The sequence below is a fragment of the Salmo salar genome, chromosome ssa09 (genome assembly GCF_905237065.1).
Source record: "Salmo salar chromosome ssa09, Ssal_v3.1, whole genome shotgun sequence".
NCBI classification, from domain to species: Eukaryota; Metazoa; Chordata; class Actinopteri; order Salmoniformes; family Salmonidae; genus Salmo; species Salmo salar.
In genome coordinates this window covers 113,086,301-113,104,544 of record NC_059450.1, presented here as the reverse complement: position 1 = coordinate 113,104,544, position 18,244 = coordinate 113,086,301, and positions in this window count along the sequence as shown.

Below are 18,244 nucleotides of genomic sequence, written 5' to 3'. Positions count from 1 at the left end.
ATAATTTCCTATCTCCCAAAGGGTACAACCCACTATTGTGACCCACATACAATACTTTATAATTATACCAGGCTGTTACTGCTCTGAAATAAATTCATATTTCTCAGAAATGTATTCAACAATGCTAGATGTTCTATTGGACCTGGAATATTGCCAATATTGCCAACAATTCATTTACATTTTACACAACAACAACGACTGTCACACCCTGATCTGTTTCACCTGTCTTTGTGCTTGTCTCCACTCCCTTCCAGGTGTTGCCCATCTTCAACCATTATCCCCAGTGTATTTATACCTGTGTTCTCTGTTTGTCTGTTGCTAGTTCATTTTGTCCGTCAAGCCTACCAGCGTTATTCCCCTTGCTCCTGTGTTTTTCTATAGTTCCCGTTTTCTAGTTTTCCCGGTTTTGACCATTCTACCTGCCCTGAGACTGCCTGCCGTTCTGTACCTTTTGACTCTGATCTGGATTACTGACCTCTGCCTGCCCTTGACCTGTTGTTTTGCCTGCCCCTGTTCTAGTAATAAACTTTTGTTACTTCGACACTGTCTGCATCTGGGTCTTCCCTAAAATGTGATAACGACATATTCAATCTCTCTCTATACCAGTCTGTTGTCCCCACTTGCTTCAAGATGTCCACCATTGTTCCTGTACCCAAGAAAGCGAAGATATCTGAACTAAATGACTATCGCTCCATAGCACTCACTTCTGTCATCATGAAGTGCTTTGAGAGGCTAGTTAAGGATCAAATCACCTTCACCTTACCCGTCACCCTAAGCCCACTACAATTTGCATACCGCCCCAACAGATCCACGGATGATGCAATCTCCATCGCACTCCACACTGCCCTTTCCCACCAGGATAAAAGGAACACCCACGTGAGAATGCTGTTCATTGACTACAATTCAGCAATCAACACAATAGTGCCATCCAAGCTCATCACTAAGCTAAGGACCCTGGGACTGAACACCTTCCTCTGCAACTGGATCCTGGACTTCCTGACGGGCTGCCCCAGGGGTGCGTGCTCAGGGGCCCCTCAGGGGTGCGTGCTCAGTCCCCTCCTGTACTCCCTGTTCACTCATGACTGCATGGCCAAGCACGACTCCAACACCATCATTAAGTTTGCCGATGACACAACAGTGGTAGGCCTGATCACCGACAACGATGAGACAGCCTATAGGGAGGAGGTCAGAGACCTGGCCGTGTGGTGCCAGGACAACAACCTTTCAACGTGATCAAAACAAAGGAGATGATTGTGGACTACAGGAAAAGGAGGACTGAGCACGCCCCCATTCTCATCGACAGGGCTGTAGTGGAGCAGGTTGAGAGCTTCAAGTTCCTTGGTGTCCACATCACCAACAAACTATCATGGTCCAAACACACAAAGACAGTTGTGAAGAGGGCACGACAATGCCTATTCCCTCTCAAGAGACTGAAAATAATTGGCATGGGTCCTCAGATCCTCAAAAAGTTCTACAGCTGCACCATCGACAGCATCCTAACTGGTTGCATCATTGCCTGGTATGGCAACTGCTCGGCCTCCGACCGCAAGGCACTACAGAAGGTAGTGCGTACTGCCCAGTACATCACTGGGGCCAAGCTTCCTGCCATCTTGGACCTCTATACCAGGCGGTGTATACATACTGGGGGTACCTCAATTACCTCAACTTACCGGTGCCCCCGCACATTGACTCTGTACCCGTACCCCCTGTATATAGCCTCACTAATGTTATTTTACTGCTGCTCTTTAATTATTTGTTACTTTTATTTTACATTTTTTAATTATCTATTTTTTACTTAACACATATTTTTCTTAATTGCATTGTTGGTTAAGGGCTTGTAAGTAAGCATTTCACTGTAAGGTCTACACCTGTTGTATTCGCCAACATGTGACAAATAAAATTAGATTTGATTTGATCTTGACTGACTGCATCCCTGCTTGGTATTGCAACTGCTCTGCGTCCGACCGCAAGTACACCCTCTGGACAGGACGTTAGTACAGTAAGTGCAGTACTGGTGCATCAAAGCTGGGACAGAGAGACTGAAAAACAGCTTCTATCTCCAGGCCATCAGACTGTTAAATAGTTACTTCTAGCCGGCATCGCCCAGTACCCTGCCCTGAACTTTATAGACTGCTGCCATATGTACTATATAACTACTGCTGTACACACCATTTCCATTCATATACTGTCTATAATGTCTATACACACCGTCATGTACATATATATTTATATTCCAGACTCTGACATTGCTCCTTTATTTCAATGTTTTGGGATTTGCATGTATTGTTTTGTATTGTTAGGTATTATTGTACTGTTGGAGCTAGGAACATAAGAATTTCGCTATACCCACAGTAACATTAGCCAAATATGTGTAAGCGGCCAATAGAATTTGATTTGATTTGATAACAGCAACAACAGAACTTAGCAATAACATAGCAAATGTGTCATTGTGTGCTCTGCCAATGTTACTTCCTATCACTTTTACTCTCAATTTAGTTACAGAAGAACAAGATAACATGTCAATTATAACATCTACGAATGGTCTTTGTCTCCCTCTAGTGTAATACAAAAAAAAGGCTTAAGGCCCACCCTAACTGCATTATATTAGGTTTCATAACTTATTATAATATACTATTGTCATTGAATCACTTTATGGACAATGAAGTAATTAACAATGGTAAGTAGAGCTATTGTTATAGTTCGTCTTATCACTGTTGCAAAGTAGCCTACTTGAATAAAACAGTTTATTTAGTCAAATTTTACGAGAATATAAAGCAGACTATTTCATGCTGCGTTAAGTTGTTAAGTCCCATAATGAGCCAAACTTGACTCCTCACATCTGACTCAGCTCAGAGACTGCAGTGACAATCCCTTAATCCCTCTCCCCAAAAAATGCATTTATTTATCTCTATTCAATAAGTATCTCTAGGGCTCTGAAAGATCCCATTTTGGAGAAAAATAATCCTGATACATCACTGACAAAAACTGGGAAGACAAAATAATATATTTTGCTATGGTCTCCATTTATGCCTAGAATATTTGAGCGCGTTAGTTCTGTCTGAGTTGATGTTAGTTATGGGATGAGATAGTGCAATATGGTTCTAGGGCCATAGGAGGGCAGTGTACCTGTTTACTGAAGGAATTGTGATTTTGTATGGATGGGACGTTGAGAGAAAACAATTGGTTTAAACCTTTACTCTACCGTATGATCTCATCGTGTTTGCTGATTTTCTGTTATTGTTTGGAGTATACACCCCAGCCTGTGTGTGTGTATGTACCCCTAAACAACTGGCTAAACAATGATACTCTTCTTAAAGTTTTGATAAAATGTACCTTTTGGAAATATACTATATGCGAAGGGAATTTTAAGCCTACTAAGAATTAGGATTACATCTGAGTGTAAGAGATCCACAAGCAGTGATCCATTCACATTTTACCATTGCACATCTGAATGCTGAAATGTTAATTGAAGATAAATAATGTATGCAACTGCAACAAAAAACATATAATCTAAAGTTAATTAACTGCCTGAAGTTGGGAGGGAACTTTTGTCAAATATGAAAGCAGAAGGACTTTTTTTGCCTAGAGAGAATTTGCAGCCTCTCATGTATTGGTGACATTCGTTTTTAAGTCTCTCTTTTACATGTTTCTTCAGTAACTAAGAAATCACTTTCCTCCCTCAAATTATCTCAGCAGATGTGGGCTTTCAACTTGGAATGTTTTCAACTCCATTTTGATACTTGAAAATGTTTTCATGAATCTCCTTGACTCTCCCAGACTGCCAGCACTCCATAAAATAGACAACAGAAGCGTTGATGTTCTGCCTCGTCACATCTCCCCTGGCCTGGACATCTTCAAAGTGTCAGGATATGCAAGATGGCGCCGACAGATAGGGCAGCTCTGCTTCTTGCTCCTACAAGCATTTTGCTACACCTGCAATAACATCTGCTTAACATTTTTTTACATTTTTTTTATTTCACCTTTATTTAACCAGGTAGGCAAGTTGAGAGCAAGCTCTCATTTACAATTGCGACCTGGCCAAGATAAAGCAAAGCAGTTCGACACATACAACAACACAGAGTTACACATGGAGTAAAACAAACATACAGTCAATAATACAGTAGAAGAATAAGTCTATATACAATGTGAACAAATGAGGTGAGATAAGGGAGGTAAAGGCAAAAAAAAGGGCCATGGTGGCAAAGTAAATACAATATAGCAAGTAAAACACCGGAATGGTAGATTTGTAGTGGAAGAAAATGCAAAGTAGAAATATAAATAATGGGGTGCAAAGGAGCAAAATAAATAAATACAGTAGGGGAAGAGGTAGTTGTTTGGGCTAAATTATAGATGGGCTATGTACAGGTGCAGTGATCTGTGAGCTGCTCTGACAGCTGGTGCTTAAAGCTAGTGAGGGAGATATGTGTTTCCAGTTTCAGAGATTTTTGTAGTTCGTTCCAGTCATTGGCAGCAGAGAACTGGAAGAAGAGATGGCCAAAGGAGGAATTGGCTTTGGAGGTGACCAGAGAGATATACCTGCTGGAGCGCGTGCTACAGGTGGGTGATGCTATGGAGACCAGTGAGCGGAGATAAGGGGGGACTTTACCTAGCAGGGTCTTGTAGATGACCTGGAGCCAGTGGGTTTGGCGACGAGTATGAAGCGAGGGTCAGCCAACGAGAGCGTACAGGTCGCAGTGGTGGGTAGTATATGGGGCTTTGGTGACAAAACGGATGGCACTGTGATAGACTTCATCCAGTTTATTGAGTAGGGTATTGGAGGCTATTTTGTAAATGACATCGCTGAGGTCGAGGATCGGTAGGATGGTCAGTTTTACGAGGGTATGTTTGGCAGCATGAGTGAAGGATGCTTTGTTGCGAAATAGGAAACCAATTCTAGATTTAACTTTGGAATGGAGATGTTTGATGTGAGTCTGGAAGGAGAGCTTACAGTCTAACCAGACACCTAGGTATTTGTAGTTGTCCACATATTCTAAGTCAGAACCATCCAGAGTATTGATGCTGGACGGGCGGGCAGGTGCAGGCAGCGATCGGTTGAAGAGCATGCATTTAGTTTTACTTGTATTTAAGAGCAGTTGGAGGCCACGGAAGGAGAGTTGTATGGCACTGAAGCTCGTCTGGAGGGTTGTTAACACAGTGTCCAAAGAAGGGCCAGAAGTGTACAGAATGGTGTCGTCTGCATAGAGGTGGATCAGAGACTCACCAGAAGCAAGAGCGACATCATTGATGTATACAGAGAAAAGAGTTGGCCCAAGAATTGAACCCTGTGGCACCCCCATAGAGACTGCCAGAGGCCCGGACAACAGTCCATCCGATTTGACACATTGAACTCTATCAGAGATGTAGTTGGTGAACCAGGCGAGGCAATCATTTGGGAAACCAAGGCTATTGAGTTTTCCAATGAGGATGTGGTGATTGACAGAGTCGAAAGCCTTGGCCAGGTCAATGAATACGGCAGCACAGTATTGTTTCTTATCGATGGCAGTTACGATATCGTTTAGGACCTTGAGCGTGGCTGAGGTGCACCCATGACCAGCTCTAAAACCAGATTGCATAGCGGAGAAGGTGCGGTGGGATTCGAAATGGTCGGTAATCTGTTTGTTGACTTGGCTTTCGAAGTCCTTAGAAAGGCAGGGTAGGATAGATATAGGTCTGTAGCAGTTTGAGTCAAGAGTGTCCCCTCCTTTGAAGAGGGGGGTGACAGCAGCTGCTTTCCAATCTTTGGGAATCTCAGATGACACGAAAGAGAGGTTGAACAGGCTAGTAATAGGGGTTGCAACAATTTCGGCAGATCATTTTTAGAAAGAAAGGGTCCAGATTGTCTAGCCCGGCTGATTTGTAGGGGTCCAGATTTTCCAGCTCTTTCAGAACATCAGCTGACTGGATTTGGGAGAAGGAGAAATGGGGAAGGCTTGGGCGAGTAGCTGTGGGGGGTGCAGTGCTGTTGTCCACGGTAGGGGTAGCCAGGTGGAAAGCATGGCCAACTGTAGAAAAATGCTTATTGAAATTCTCAATTATAGTGGATTTATCGGAGGTGACAGAGTTTCCTATCCTCAGTGCAGTGGGCAGCTGGGAGGAGGTGTTCTTATTCTCCATGGACTTTACAGTGTCCCAGAACTTTTTTGAGTTTGTGTTGCAGGAAGCAAATTTCTGCTTGAAAAAGGTAGCCTTGGCTTTTCTAATTGACTGTGTATATTGGTTTCTAACTTCCCTGAAAAGTTGCATATCACGGAGGCTGTTCGATGCTAATGCAGAACGCCACAGGATGTTTTTGTGTTGGTTAAGGGCAGTCAGGTCTGTGTCTGTGACAAATACAACTTGAATTGATTTGAGAAACTCACAGGCATAAATGCCAGCATGTTTAAGTAAGCACTGCCTGTCTGCAGCACAACACTGATGCTTAAGTAGTCAACAGAGCCCCCACAGAAGCTCTTCTCAAATCCACACAAAGTCAATCTGATTTGAAAGAATGCAAATTACTGCATATTCAGAGGTGAGTCAGGTGAGGGCTTAAGTTAATTTGATCAAACTTGTTATTGCTGTAATTTGATCAAACTTAGAATTGCCGTGTATTGGCTAATAAGTCACAAGGGCATCTTAAACAGTTCTGAGTGTGATGGGGTCCATGGTTTTGACAGGTATGAAGTAAATTAATTAAGTCTGGGACACCTTTGGAATATCCAGTACTTATTATGAGTTCATATGAGTCAAAGACACTGTGTACTACACTCTACAAGTACTGTATAAGCAAAAGTGAGTGAAAATGAGCAAAACCCCAAATGAAGACTAAGGGCTAAAATCAATGTTTTACTTTTATAGGCCCAGTGCAGTCAACTTGATTTTCCTGTGTTTTATATATATATATTTCCACAGTATGAGTTTGGAATAATACTGTGAAATTGTGAACATTATGATAATGCCCTTTTAGTGTAAGAGCTGGTTAAAAAGACATTTGAAATTTCAGCCTGTTTTGGTGGAATGTAGTTTTGGCCTGCCTGGTGACATCACCAGGTGGCAAATTATTTAATAGACAGCTAGTTTTCAGTTTTTCCTCCCCACTCAGACAACTCAGTCCTAGCAAAATTCTATCTTGAGAATTGCTCCTTGCAAAGAAGCATTATTTTAATATTTTTTTACCATTTTAATTGAAAAAAAATAGCAGTAAGGTACTTAATTGTTACCCAGAAATGATTTGATATTGAGATAAAAATGGCTGCATTGGACCTTAATTAACAAAAATGAAGCTGTTTTAGCAACTTCCATTGTCCTCCAAGAGTTGCTGAATTTTCTCTTCACTTCAGCTTGTTCCTCAATTCATGCAACTTGGTTGGAAAGCACTGAAAATGAGCAAAAGTAATTACCTTAGTTTTTCACCACCTGGCTGTTTGACACTTCCACAGCTTCCACAACATTCTTACAAACATGCTGAGGCCATAACATTTCATTTTGTAAGACTGCCACAAGCCCACAACCCATTTGGAAGGAATTTGCCATTTGTCATGGTCCTATCATGGTCCCGAGGTTGCATTGCATCATGTTTCTCAAATACAGACATCTTGACACTATTGTACTTCCCTATAAGTCTTGTAAATACACAATATTGTGGCAGGTTTTTCTCTACACCTACACAGAATTCTGTTATATGGTGAAAAACACAGAAATACTGTAGGTGTTCCCTTATCCTTTGTGTTCCCTTATCCTTTGTGAAATACCACAGACACATGTCCTTGTGTTCTTTCTGTTTCCTACAAAGACAGGAGATATAGAGATTCCTGTTCAAAGAACAAGAATGAGCATGAAATGAAAGTTGAAACATTTTATTTGGTCTATTCTGATATTTTGACAGATTCATTCCAACAAGATATAATCAAAAGAGGGATATCTGTCTATCATTTCAAAATCTGGTTTGCCCCTTAGGGCCACCATACTATGTTGACTCTCTATCATCTCTCCCCATAAAAAAAATTGGTGATATGAATTAACCAAAAGGCTGTCCACACATATTTACTTTCTACTAGCCCCCTCTCCCTCACCACCATTTTACTCACCTGCACTTCAAACACAAGACATCTTTGATTATTTGCACAAAGGGATGCCTTAAATAAAAAGAGCATTAACAAGTCAAGATCCACAGTGAATCAATGGCTGGGGCTGCTTTATCATGCGTGATTAGAGAACCAAGCTGGCGTCGGCTCTGATTGACATCGTAGCTCCATTGTTAGTGAAATGAACACCTGGCTGTTAGTGACGTGCTAAATCACTGGGATATGTTTAGCCCCACCTGAGACCTGGGATGGACCACATTCTTAACTTACACTAACTGTAATTGTGCTCAATCTGCTGGTGCTTTCCTGTTGGGCCTTCTGATGATTTATTTATTGATACAGTACCAGTCAAAACTTTGGACACACCTACTCATTCAAGGGTTTTTCTTTATTTTTTACTATTTTCTACATTGTAGAACAATAGTGAAGACATAAAAACTATCAAATAACACATGGAATCATGTAGTAACCAAAAAAGTGTTAAACAAATCAAAATATATTTTAGACTTGACATTCTTCAAAGTAGCCACCCTTTGCCTTGATGACAGCTTTGCACACTCTTGGCATTCTCTCAACCAGCTCCGTGAGGTAGAAACCTGGAATGCATTTTAATTACCAGGTGTGCCTTGTTAAAAGTTCATTTGTGGAATTTCTTACATTCTTAATGCATTTGAGCCAATCCGTTGTGTTGTGACAAGGTAGTTGTGGTATACAGAAGATAGCCCTATTTGTTAAAAGACCAAGTCCATATTATGTCAAGAACAGCTCAAATAAGCAAAGAGAAACGACAGCCCAAACGACTTGAAGACATGAAGGCAAGTCAATACATAACATTTCAAGAACTTTGAAAGTTTCTTCAAGTGCAGTCACAAAAACCATCAAGCGCTATGATGAAACTGCCTCTCATGAGGACCGCCACAGGAAAGGAAGACCCAGAGTTACCTCTGCTGCAGAGGATAAATTAATTAGACTTACCAGCCTCAGAGTTCAAGTAACAGACACATCTCAACATCAACTGCTCAGAGGAGACTGCGTGAAAACACCAGTCTCAACGTCAACAGTGAATAGGCGACTTTGGGATGATGGCCTTCTAGGCAGAGTTCCTCTGTCCAGTGTCTGTGTTCTTTTGCCCATCTTAATCTTTTATTTTTATTGGCCAGTCTGAGATATGGCTTTTTCTTTGCAACTCTGCCTAGAAGGCCAGCATCCTGGAGTTGCCTCTTCACTGTTGACGTTGAGACTGGTGTTTTGCAGGTACTATTTAATGAAGCTGCCAGTTGAGGACTTGTGAGGCTTCTGTTTCACAAACTAGACACACTAATGTACTTGTCCTCTTGCTCAGTTGTGCACCAGGGCCTCCCACTCCTCTTTCTGTTCTGGTTAGAGCCAGTTTGCACTATTCTGTGAAGGGAGTAGTATACACCGTTGTACGAGATCTTCAGTTTCTTGGCAATTTCTCGCATGGAATAGCCTTAATTTCTCAGAACAAGAATAGACTGACAAGTTTCAGAAGAAAGGTCTTTGTTTCTGGATATTTTGAGCCTGTAATCAAACCCACAAATGCTGATGCTCCAGAAACTCAACTCGTCTAAAGAAGGACAGTTTTATTGCTTCTTTAATCATCACAACAGTTTTCAGCTGTGCTAACATAATTGCAAAAGGGTTTTCTAATGATCAATTAGCCTTCTAAAATGATCAACTTGAATTAGCTAACACAACGTGCCATTGGAACACAGGAGTGATGGTTGCTGATAATGGGCCTCTGTACGCCTATGTAGATATCCATTAAAAATCAGCCATTTCCAGCTACAATAGTCATTTACAACATTAACAATGTCTACACTGTATTTCTGATCAATTGGATTTTATTTTAATGGACCAAAAAAAATGCTTTTCTTTCAAAAACAAGGACATTTCTAAGTGACCCCAAACTTTTGAACGGTAGTGTACATTCATGTATAGGCTATGACCATATTAACATACAACATATTAATACAAAGTTTGGAAACTTTCTTTGAGTACGAATTCATTCTTTTATTTTGTATAAAGCAGACATGAGGACAGTTGCCCAAGGTGAGGCTAGATGCAATCAATGATATATGATTTTACCTTTGGGTAACCACATTTAAAAAGGTTGCCTATCTCTGATTCTTCTTGAATATAACTTCAATAATTCCTAAATCCAGAATTTAATTAGGGCCCACGACGAGAAATAAAAAGTCATGCTTCAACATTAAAGACACGCTGCCTGTAGGCCTATCCCCAGTTCTCATCACTGAAGATCAAAGTTCAATTAATTAAAACCCAAGGACCATATGCGTGTTCAACGTGATGAGAATAATGTTAATAATAATTACAATAAGATAATGACCACACAATTATTGTCTTCTACTTGACCTCAACCTTGTTTGTTAAATGTACATTGTTAGGCGATTGCTTAAACAGTGTTAAAACAAATTTCTTCAACTCTTAAGGGACTAATTAGTTTGGGAAATGCATAAAGCTAAATAACTACAGCCTTCCCCATGTCTAGCGTTGCATGGCCAATTCTTCTACATGTTTGCATTACTAAAATATTTTCATAGCTGTATTTTTCAGTTTTGTTCTACTCCTCAAGCTTATCCCGCAAAGATAAATGCAAACATTTTCCTTTGTTTTAACTGATCATTTGGAAAAGCCTGCTAATGAACACATTGGATCATTTACTTGGCCTCTATTGCTTTCAGATTCCAGAAGCAATACCAGCGGAAAAAGATGATCTTATCTGTCTTGGCTTAGGGCAAGTGACAGGAGAAGCTAAGAGAACATTTTGGTACAAAGAAGTTGCATCTACCACTATACGAACAACCTGCCTTTGCTCTTGAATTAGAAGATTAAGTTAAATATGGAGCAATAAATAGTTAAAGTTAAATATTGATTTAAATATGGAGCAAAGCAGCCAACCCAAGAGTGCAGAAGTTTGTTTGTTTGACATTCTTCTTGCTTTGATATTGTTTACTTCGATAGCCTGCCTAAATGATAGATGGATAGACTAATTGGATTATGGCCTCTATTGACCTGAAATAATTCAAGTTTAATCTGAAAATATCTTGGCTTTGGATGCAAAGCCCAAATGTCTGTTATTTAGTCATTGAATTAAATAGTCACAGTTTTTTAATCCCTCAAACAAATGAAAGCTTATGAGAACCCAACTGATTATGTCTCTCTGTGTGTGTTTGTGTGTCTGTGCCTGCGTGCGTGCCTATGTGTGTGTGTGTGTGTGTGTGTGTGTGTGTGTGTGTGTGTGTGTGTGTGTGTGTGTGTGTGTGTGTGTCCAGTCCATGGAGACAGATAATGTGATTCTATAGACCTTTACCGTTCTGAAATGATGGGAGGAAAAAACTAATTCCGTCGCAAATTGTTCTTGAATACTGGCTTGATGAAAGACAAAGTGTTTCCTTGTTTGGAATTAATTTTGTATTGAGGGTAGAAGTCAAGAGTCATAGAGCATTTGTTATTTTCTATCTCCGCTTGGCAGGCACTAAACACATTACTCTTTCCAGTCACATAATGAATTATACTGTCCTTTTACTTCTGCACAGAAAGCCCAAGGATAAACTAACATGTTCAAAGCTATAATGGAGTACCAGAAGGATGTGTCTCACTTGAGCTGAATACCGAATGTATACTTCTCGGCACCATCCTGTTATGACCTAAAGGTACACAGCCAAACTCCACTTAACGCGAGTACTGCAAATAAGGATAAGAATTAAGTAAGAATTTGAACTAAATCAAAATAATGGAATATGTAAATATATGGGAGTCGGTTTTTCATTAAATATTCCCAAATGCCCTTGATAGCAATTGTGTAGTAGAGAATGCTTTGTGGTTAACAGTGAATTTAAGTTGTGTCTAAGAGAATGCTGCTTATCTCCCTCAAATGGATATCAAAGGTCCTGCTCTGGGTGTAAATTACCCAAGAGTCTCTTTGCATTTTTCTGCTTTGTATTCATACAGCCGTAAATACTTTCACAATAGATAGCTCTTCTTCACATTATACTTTGGGTTGATATCCATGCTCTGCAAGCCTGTTCTGACTTCAGTTTTTTGTAGGACAAATTTTAATGCATACATGTATGGTTTGAATATGTGAGGTATGCTTACAGTTCATGCTATTTCACCTGTGTGATACTTCCTGAATCCCCTTCCCTCACCTCAATGTATTATTAATGAGCCCTCCTTAACTGGTCCTAAAGTGCAAACTGTGTTGCACCAGGTGAGGTAAAATGAATGCACCCCTTGTTTTCAGGTGTATGTAGGGTTGCCATCCTAAGACTGATGTTGAAGAGATGGAGAGCAAGTGGCAAGTGCAGTATAGTAAGTAAATAGCCTTGTCAATGCCAGAATGGCCCATAAGCCTATTTCCTGTTTTCTTAGCGTGAGGCAGCTTGATGTACAAGTACACCCTCTGGACAGGGCGTTAGCGCAGTAAGTGCAGTATGGTGCAACAAAATGGTGTTGATTTCTTTACCCTGTGTAGCATGGTCGGTTGGTCTCTGATAACATATTCCATGTGGTCTGAACTAGAACGATAACAATTATTAATATGAAGGAAGGAATCAATATTTAACATAAATTCATGCTTCAAGTTGCAGGTAGCTCCTTATAGATGTGTTATTAGCCTGCCTCTCAGAGTCTATACAAATGTTTGAGGAAGAATAAGGTTAAAAATAGAGAGAATAGGATAGTTGATATGTGAATCTGAGAGCCAGGCTACTCTCATCCAATAGCCTTAAAATAATCTCTTCGATAGCGTTTCCTCTTTATGAAAAGCATACTGATGTTTGAATCCAGGCTAACTCTTAGGATAGAGGATAGAAAACCTGTTTGTCAAGATGGCGCCGATAGACATGGTCACCCTGTTCATGGCTTTTTAGCAACTTTGCAATATTTTTTTTGTTGTGTGTTATTTCTCACATTATTAGCTCAGAACATCCTTTGCGCTATTACATACACCCACAATAACATCTGCTAAAAATGTGAATGTGACCAATAACATTTGATTTGAATAAAATTTGACATCTTGACATCTATGCTGCCTACATCTTAGTGTCTAGGTTGGTCGGTCAATCTACAAAACCCTACATCAGAGACTCTGCCCTTGAAACAAACTGTCCTGTAGTAGCAGCATGTTGAAAGAGACAGTAATGAATTGGGAAGACTGTGAGGAATCAGCTAAGTGACAGTCCATCATATCAGCTAAGTAATAATGATTTATGTCAATTCTGTTCCTTAGCACCTTTAAATAAAGTAGGATTACAGTATAATACAGACCTGTCAATAAATTATATTTGACAGGGAGAACATACACTGAGTGTACAAAACATTAAGGACACCTTCCTAATATTGAGTTGCACCCCCCCTTTTGCCCTCAGAACAACCTCAATTTGTCGGGGCATGGACTCTATAAGGTGTCGAAATCGTTCCACAGGGATGTTGGCCTATATTGACTCCAATGTTTCCCAAAGTTGTGTCAAGATGACTGGATGACCATTGGACTGTGGACCATTATTGATACACATGGGAAACTGTTGAGCTTGAAAAACCCAGTATCATTGCAGTTCCTGACACACTCAAAACAGTGTGCCTGGCACCTACTATCATACCCCGTTCAAAGGCACTTAAATATTTTGTCTTGCCCATTCACCCTCTGAATGGCACACTTACACAATCCATGTCTCAATTCTCTCAAGACTTAAAAAGCCTTATTTAACCTGTCTCCTCCCCCTTCATCTACACTGATTGAAGTGAATTTAACAGGTGATATCAATAAGGGATCATAGCTTTCATCTGGGTTCACCTGGTCAGTCTATGCCATGGAAAGAGGAGGTGTCCTTAATTTTTTGTACACTCAGTGTATATGAAGCTTACTGTTGCAGTCAGATACAATGCCACGGGCAATGCTGCAGAGCATTGTACATTAAAGGGGAATTTCACCCTGGGGGAATCTGGACTGGTTTTCATCATGTCGGAGCCATTTCTAGAAAAGTAAGATGTGTTTCACACATAATTGCCCAGGAGGAAGGCAGGTTAGGGCTTTTCGCGCTGAATGATACACCCTACGATGGCTTCCGGTGTATTGATTGGGAGGCGAGACCTAAAAGTACATGTAGTTCTGCTTTGTGGCATTTCGCGAAGGCTCTATGCTGTACTAATCACACTACATTTTTGTGGGTGTAGATATGGTTGTCCTTGTTCGCTAAAGCTATTGGACGTCTTTCAGCGATGTTCCTATTGATTCATTGCTAAATATACAAGCAGACACTGTTTTCCCAGTCTCTGAAAGACTACAATTTGTGTTGGGCGGTACATCGTGCTCTGGCCCCCGCTTTTCAAAAAAAGAGGCGGACTCTAACAACAATCCTTTGGGCAAAACTGAAAGAACTGACTCGTGATTCTTCTCATCTACACGAATTTGACGATAGAGCATCTATTAGCTAAATGGTGTCATTCAACCATACACGTTTCAACCAGAATACCGTGAAGAGGATTCGAAACAAAGAGTTGGATCTAGCTAAAATTCGAAGCTCAGCTATAGCCGATGCCAGCACCAACAGGGCAGGTGACAGATACGGTGCCTAGCTAAGCAAGTTATTTTTCCTGCAAGCCACCTAGCTAGCTAGCTAACTTTAGTTTATCTACTGGCTAACATACTACTGTGGTACACTGGGGGAAATCAAATACTTTTTCTGTTTATTTACTTAGCTAGCTATGTAGATAGCTAACTAGCTAAGTTAGCTAGCGAAACAACTACCAGTAGCCATATTTATGATTAAAAATAAAAGAGGTTTTACAATCAGAGCTCTTTTGTATCTCGATTGTAAAACCTCTTCTCTTTTTAGTCATAAATATGGCTAGCTACTAAACAGCAAGCTGCAACATTACAACCAGCCACCAAAAGCTAGGTTTACCAGCAAATGTTAGCACATGACTGGAGATGGCCAGCTAGTTAGCCTGGTGCCTGCTAACTGCCTCGCATTTGTAACTTGTGAGGAATGATGTGTAACATCAGCAACTGTAAATATTTGTAATAACTAGCTATGTAACATAATTGATGAGGTTTGACATTGGTTATGAGTATGACCTTGGATTAATTTCAATCTAACAAAATTATAAGCACGACGCAAGATAGGATTCTAAACAGAGGTAAATAACAAGTATTGAATGTCCAGCAAGCTAGCTAGCTAAGTTTACTAGCATACAGTGACAAGAAACAATAATACAATTGAATGTTGTAAATCTAAAATTGAAAGGTTGAGGGTTCTGCCATATTTCTTTCTATTAGGCTAGACATTGTTGTAAATGTAATCTCTGTGCCTGTGCATATGTATGCATGTTCAACTAGTCTACCCTAATTTTGATGTTATGCTGGCATGGTTCAATGGTTGCTCAAACTGTACAATAAAGTATAATTTTTTGTATTTTGTCTTACAGATAATACCATGGGCTTCTTCTTGGAGTGGATTCTAGATATGGAAACAGAATTATTTTGCCTGCGCGTGTCATTGCAGCAGAAGTGTATCCCTTGAACTGTATTGCTCTCAAAGGAATTCGAAATTATGCTGGATTTCAAGCAGCGAACTCATGAGGACCTGAATGGTAGTTTGATCATGACACCCCTCCCACAGCTTTACAAGTATTCCCTGAACTTACTGTATGTTTCTTTAGAATGGAAATCTCATCACGATCGCCTCTCCCATCAACTGCTGATCATCAATTCTCTTAGCTACAGATTATTACACCATATAATGTGATCTAACCAAAGATGTTTGGTATCCATTACCGGGAGTTACAGGATAGGTACTGTTTGTTGCTCCACAAAGAATTTCCGACAAACCTTAGCGATGCTGTCTCCTCGATTTGGGGAAACAGGAATCTCATAAAATGTCAGTGTCCAGTTGCAGTGTCAGTTTGAATTTAGAAAATGCACCGTTATAATTTTTTTGCTCCATAAAGTAATCCAACAATATGTGTGCCACCATCATGTCTATTTCAAGTCTTCTCACTCATTGATTGAGACAGGTCTCTCATCATGACATGCAGCACTTTAGGGTGGACACCCACCTGTCTCGATCAATGAGAGAAGACTTGAAATAGACAAGATGTGGGCAAAAATCTTTGGGTAAATCACATTATCTTTTGTAACAATCTGTAACTACTGTTCTCTACACTTGTACAATGTATAATGGTGCCGGAGGGGATGGCTAACGCTTTATGTGCACCTAACCAACTGCTCTATTTTGTTCATTTTTTGCGTTGTTTGTAACTTATTTGTTAACTTATTTTGTACATAATGTTGCTGCCACCGTCTTTTATGACCGAAAAAAACTTCTGGACATCAGAACAGCGATTACTCACCTCGAACTGGAAGAATCATTTTTGTTTAATGAGTTTGACGGGAAGGATATACAGCTTTCCCGGGAAGAGGCCCAAATCCCCATCATTTGTGTGAAGAAAAGATGGAAAAAAAGGGGGGCGGAGTTCGGGCTGCCTTCAGAGAATTCGTAGGCATGCGAGTAAACTCCTACTGTCATCCGTGCAATCATTAGGAAATAAAATTGATAATATAAAGCTGGCGGGATTTTCCATGCACCGGCAGAACAGAGAAGCTACGTCTGGTAAGACAAAGGGTGGGGGTGTGTGTCTATTTGTCAATAACAGCTGGTGCGCGATGTCTAATATTAAAGAAGTTTTGAGGTATTGCTCGCCTGAAGTAGAGTACCTTATGATAAGCTGTACACTATCTACCAAGAGAGTTCTCATCTATAATATTCGTAGTTGTCTATTTACCATCACAGACCAATGTTGGCACTAAGACCGCACTCAACCAACTCTATAAGGCCATAAGCAAACAAGAAAATGCTCATCCAGAAGCGACGCTCCTAGTGGCCGGGGACTTTAATGTAGGCAAACTTAAATCTGTTTTACCTCATTTCTACCAGCATGTCACATGTGCAACCAGAGGGAAAAAAACCTCTATACCACCTTTATTCTAACACGGAGACGCATACAAAGCTCTCCCCCGCCATCCATTTGGCAAATCTCACCATAATTCTATCCTCCTGATTCAAAGCAGAAAGTACAAGTGACTCGTTCAATACGGAAGTGGTCAGATGACGCAAATGCTATGATACAGGACTGTTTTGCTGGCACAGACTGGAATATGTTCCGGGATTCATCCAATGGCATTGAGGAGTATACCACTTCAGTCATTGGCTTCATCGATAAGTGCATCGACGACGTCATCCCCACAGTGACCGTATGTACATATCCCAACCAGAAGCCATGGATTACAGGCAACATCCGCATCGAGCTAAAGGCTACAGCTGTCGCTTTCAAGGAGCAGGACACTAATCCGTACGCTTATAAGAAATCCAGCTATGCCCTCAGATGAATCATCAAACAAGCAAAGCGTCAATACAGGATTAAGATTTAATCATACTACACCAGCTCTAATGCTTGTCGGATGTGGCAGGGCTTGAAAACTATTACTGACTACAAAGGGAAACCCAGATGCGAGCTGCCCAGTGATGTGAGCCTACCAGACGAGCTACAGTGGTTCTTCCTGTAAAAGTTGCGTCATACTGGAGCACACCTAGCGGGGTGCCACAGAATTCTATGGCATGTTGTTTAATTGTCAGCCATTGTTACCATTAATGCTATTTAGTGATAGTTTGACCACCAGAGGGCATCTTTGAGAAGCATTTGATAGCCTTCAAAATTTGGTAAGAACATAGTATATGGGATTGATTTTAAGAAATTAATTTGATTAATATTATAGTGTTTCTATTCCAAGAAAAACTAAACCCTCAGGGTTTCTGTTAGGAAAATATGGCGCTGTACAACGTGACGGCCGGGAGTAGACTACAGTACTAAGAGCATAACATTTCCACACCCTAATTGTATATCTAAGGGGCTTTTATATAATTCTAAATGAATTAATAATAATAATAATTGCTTTGTTTAAAAAAATAACAATATTTTGTAGATATTTTGTTTTCAAATAACCTAAAGTGAGCGAGAAAAAGGCCATTCTTGACCATGGGGTGAGATATTCTTACTAATTTGTAAATAAAGCCAGTTTGTTATTTAGAATGATTTATTTCTGTTTTTAGAGGGAGAGAAACCAAAAGCCCACTGGG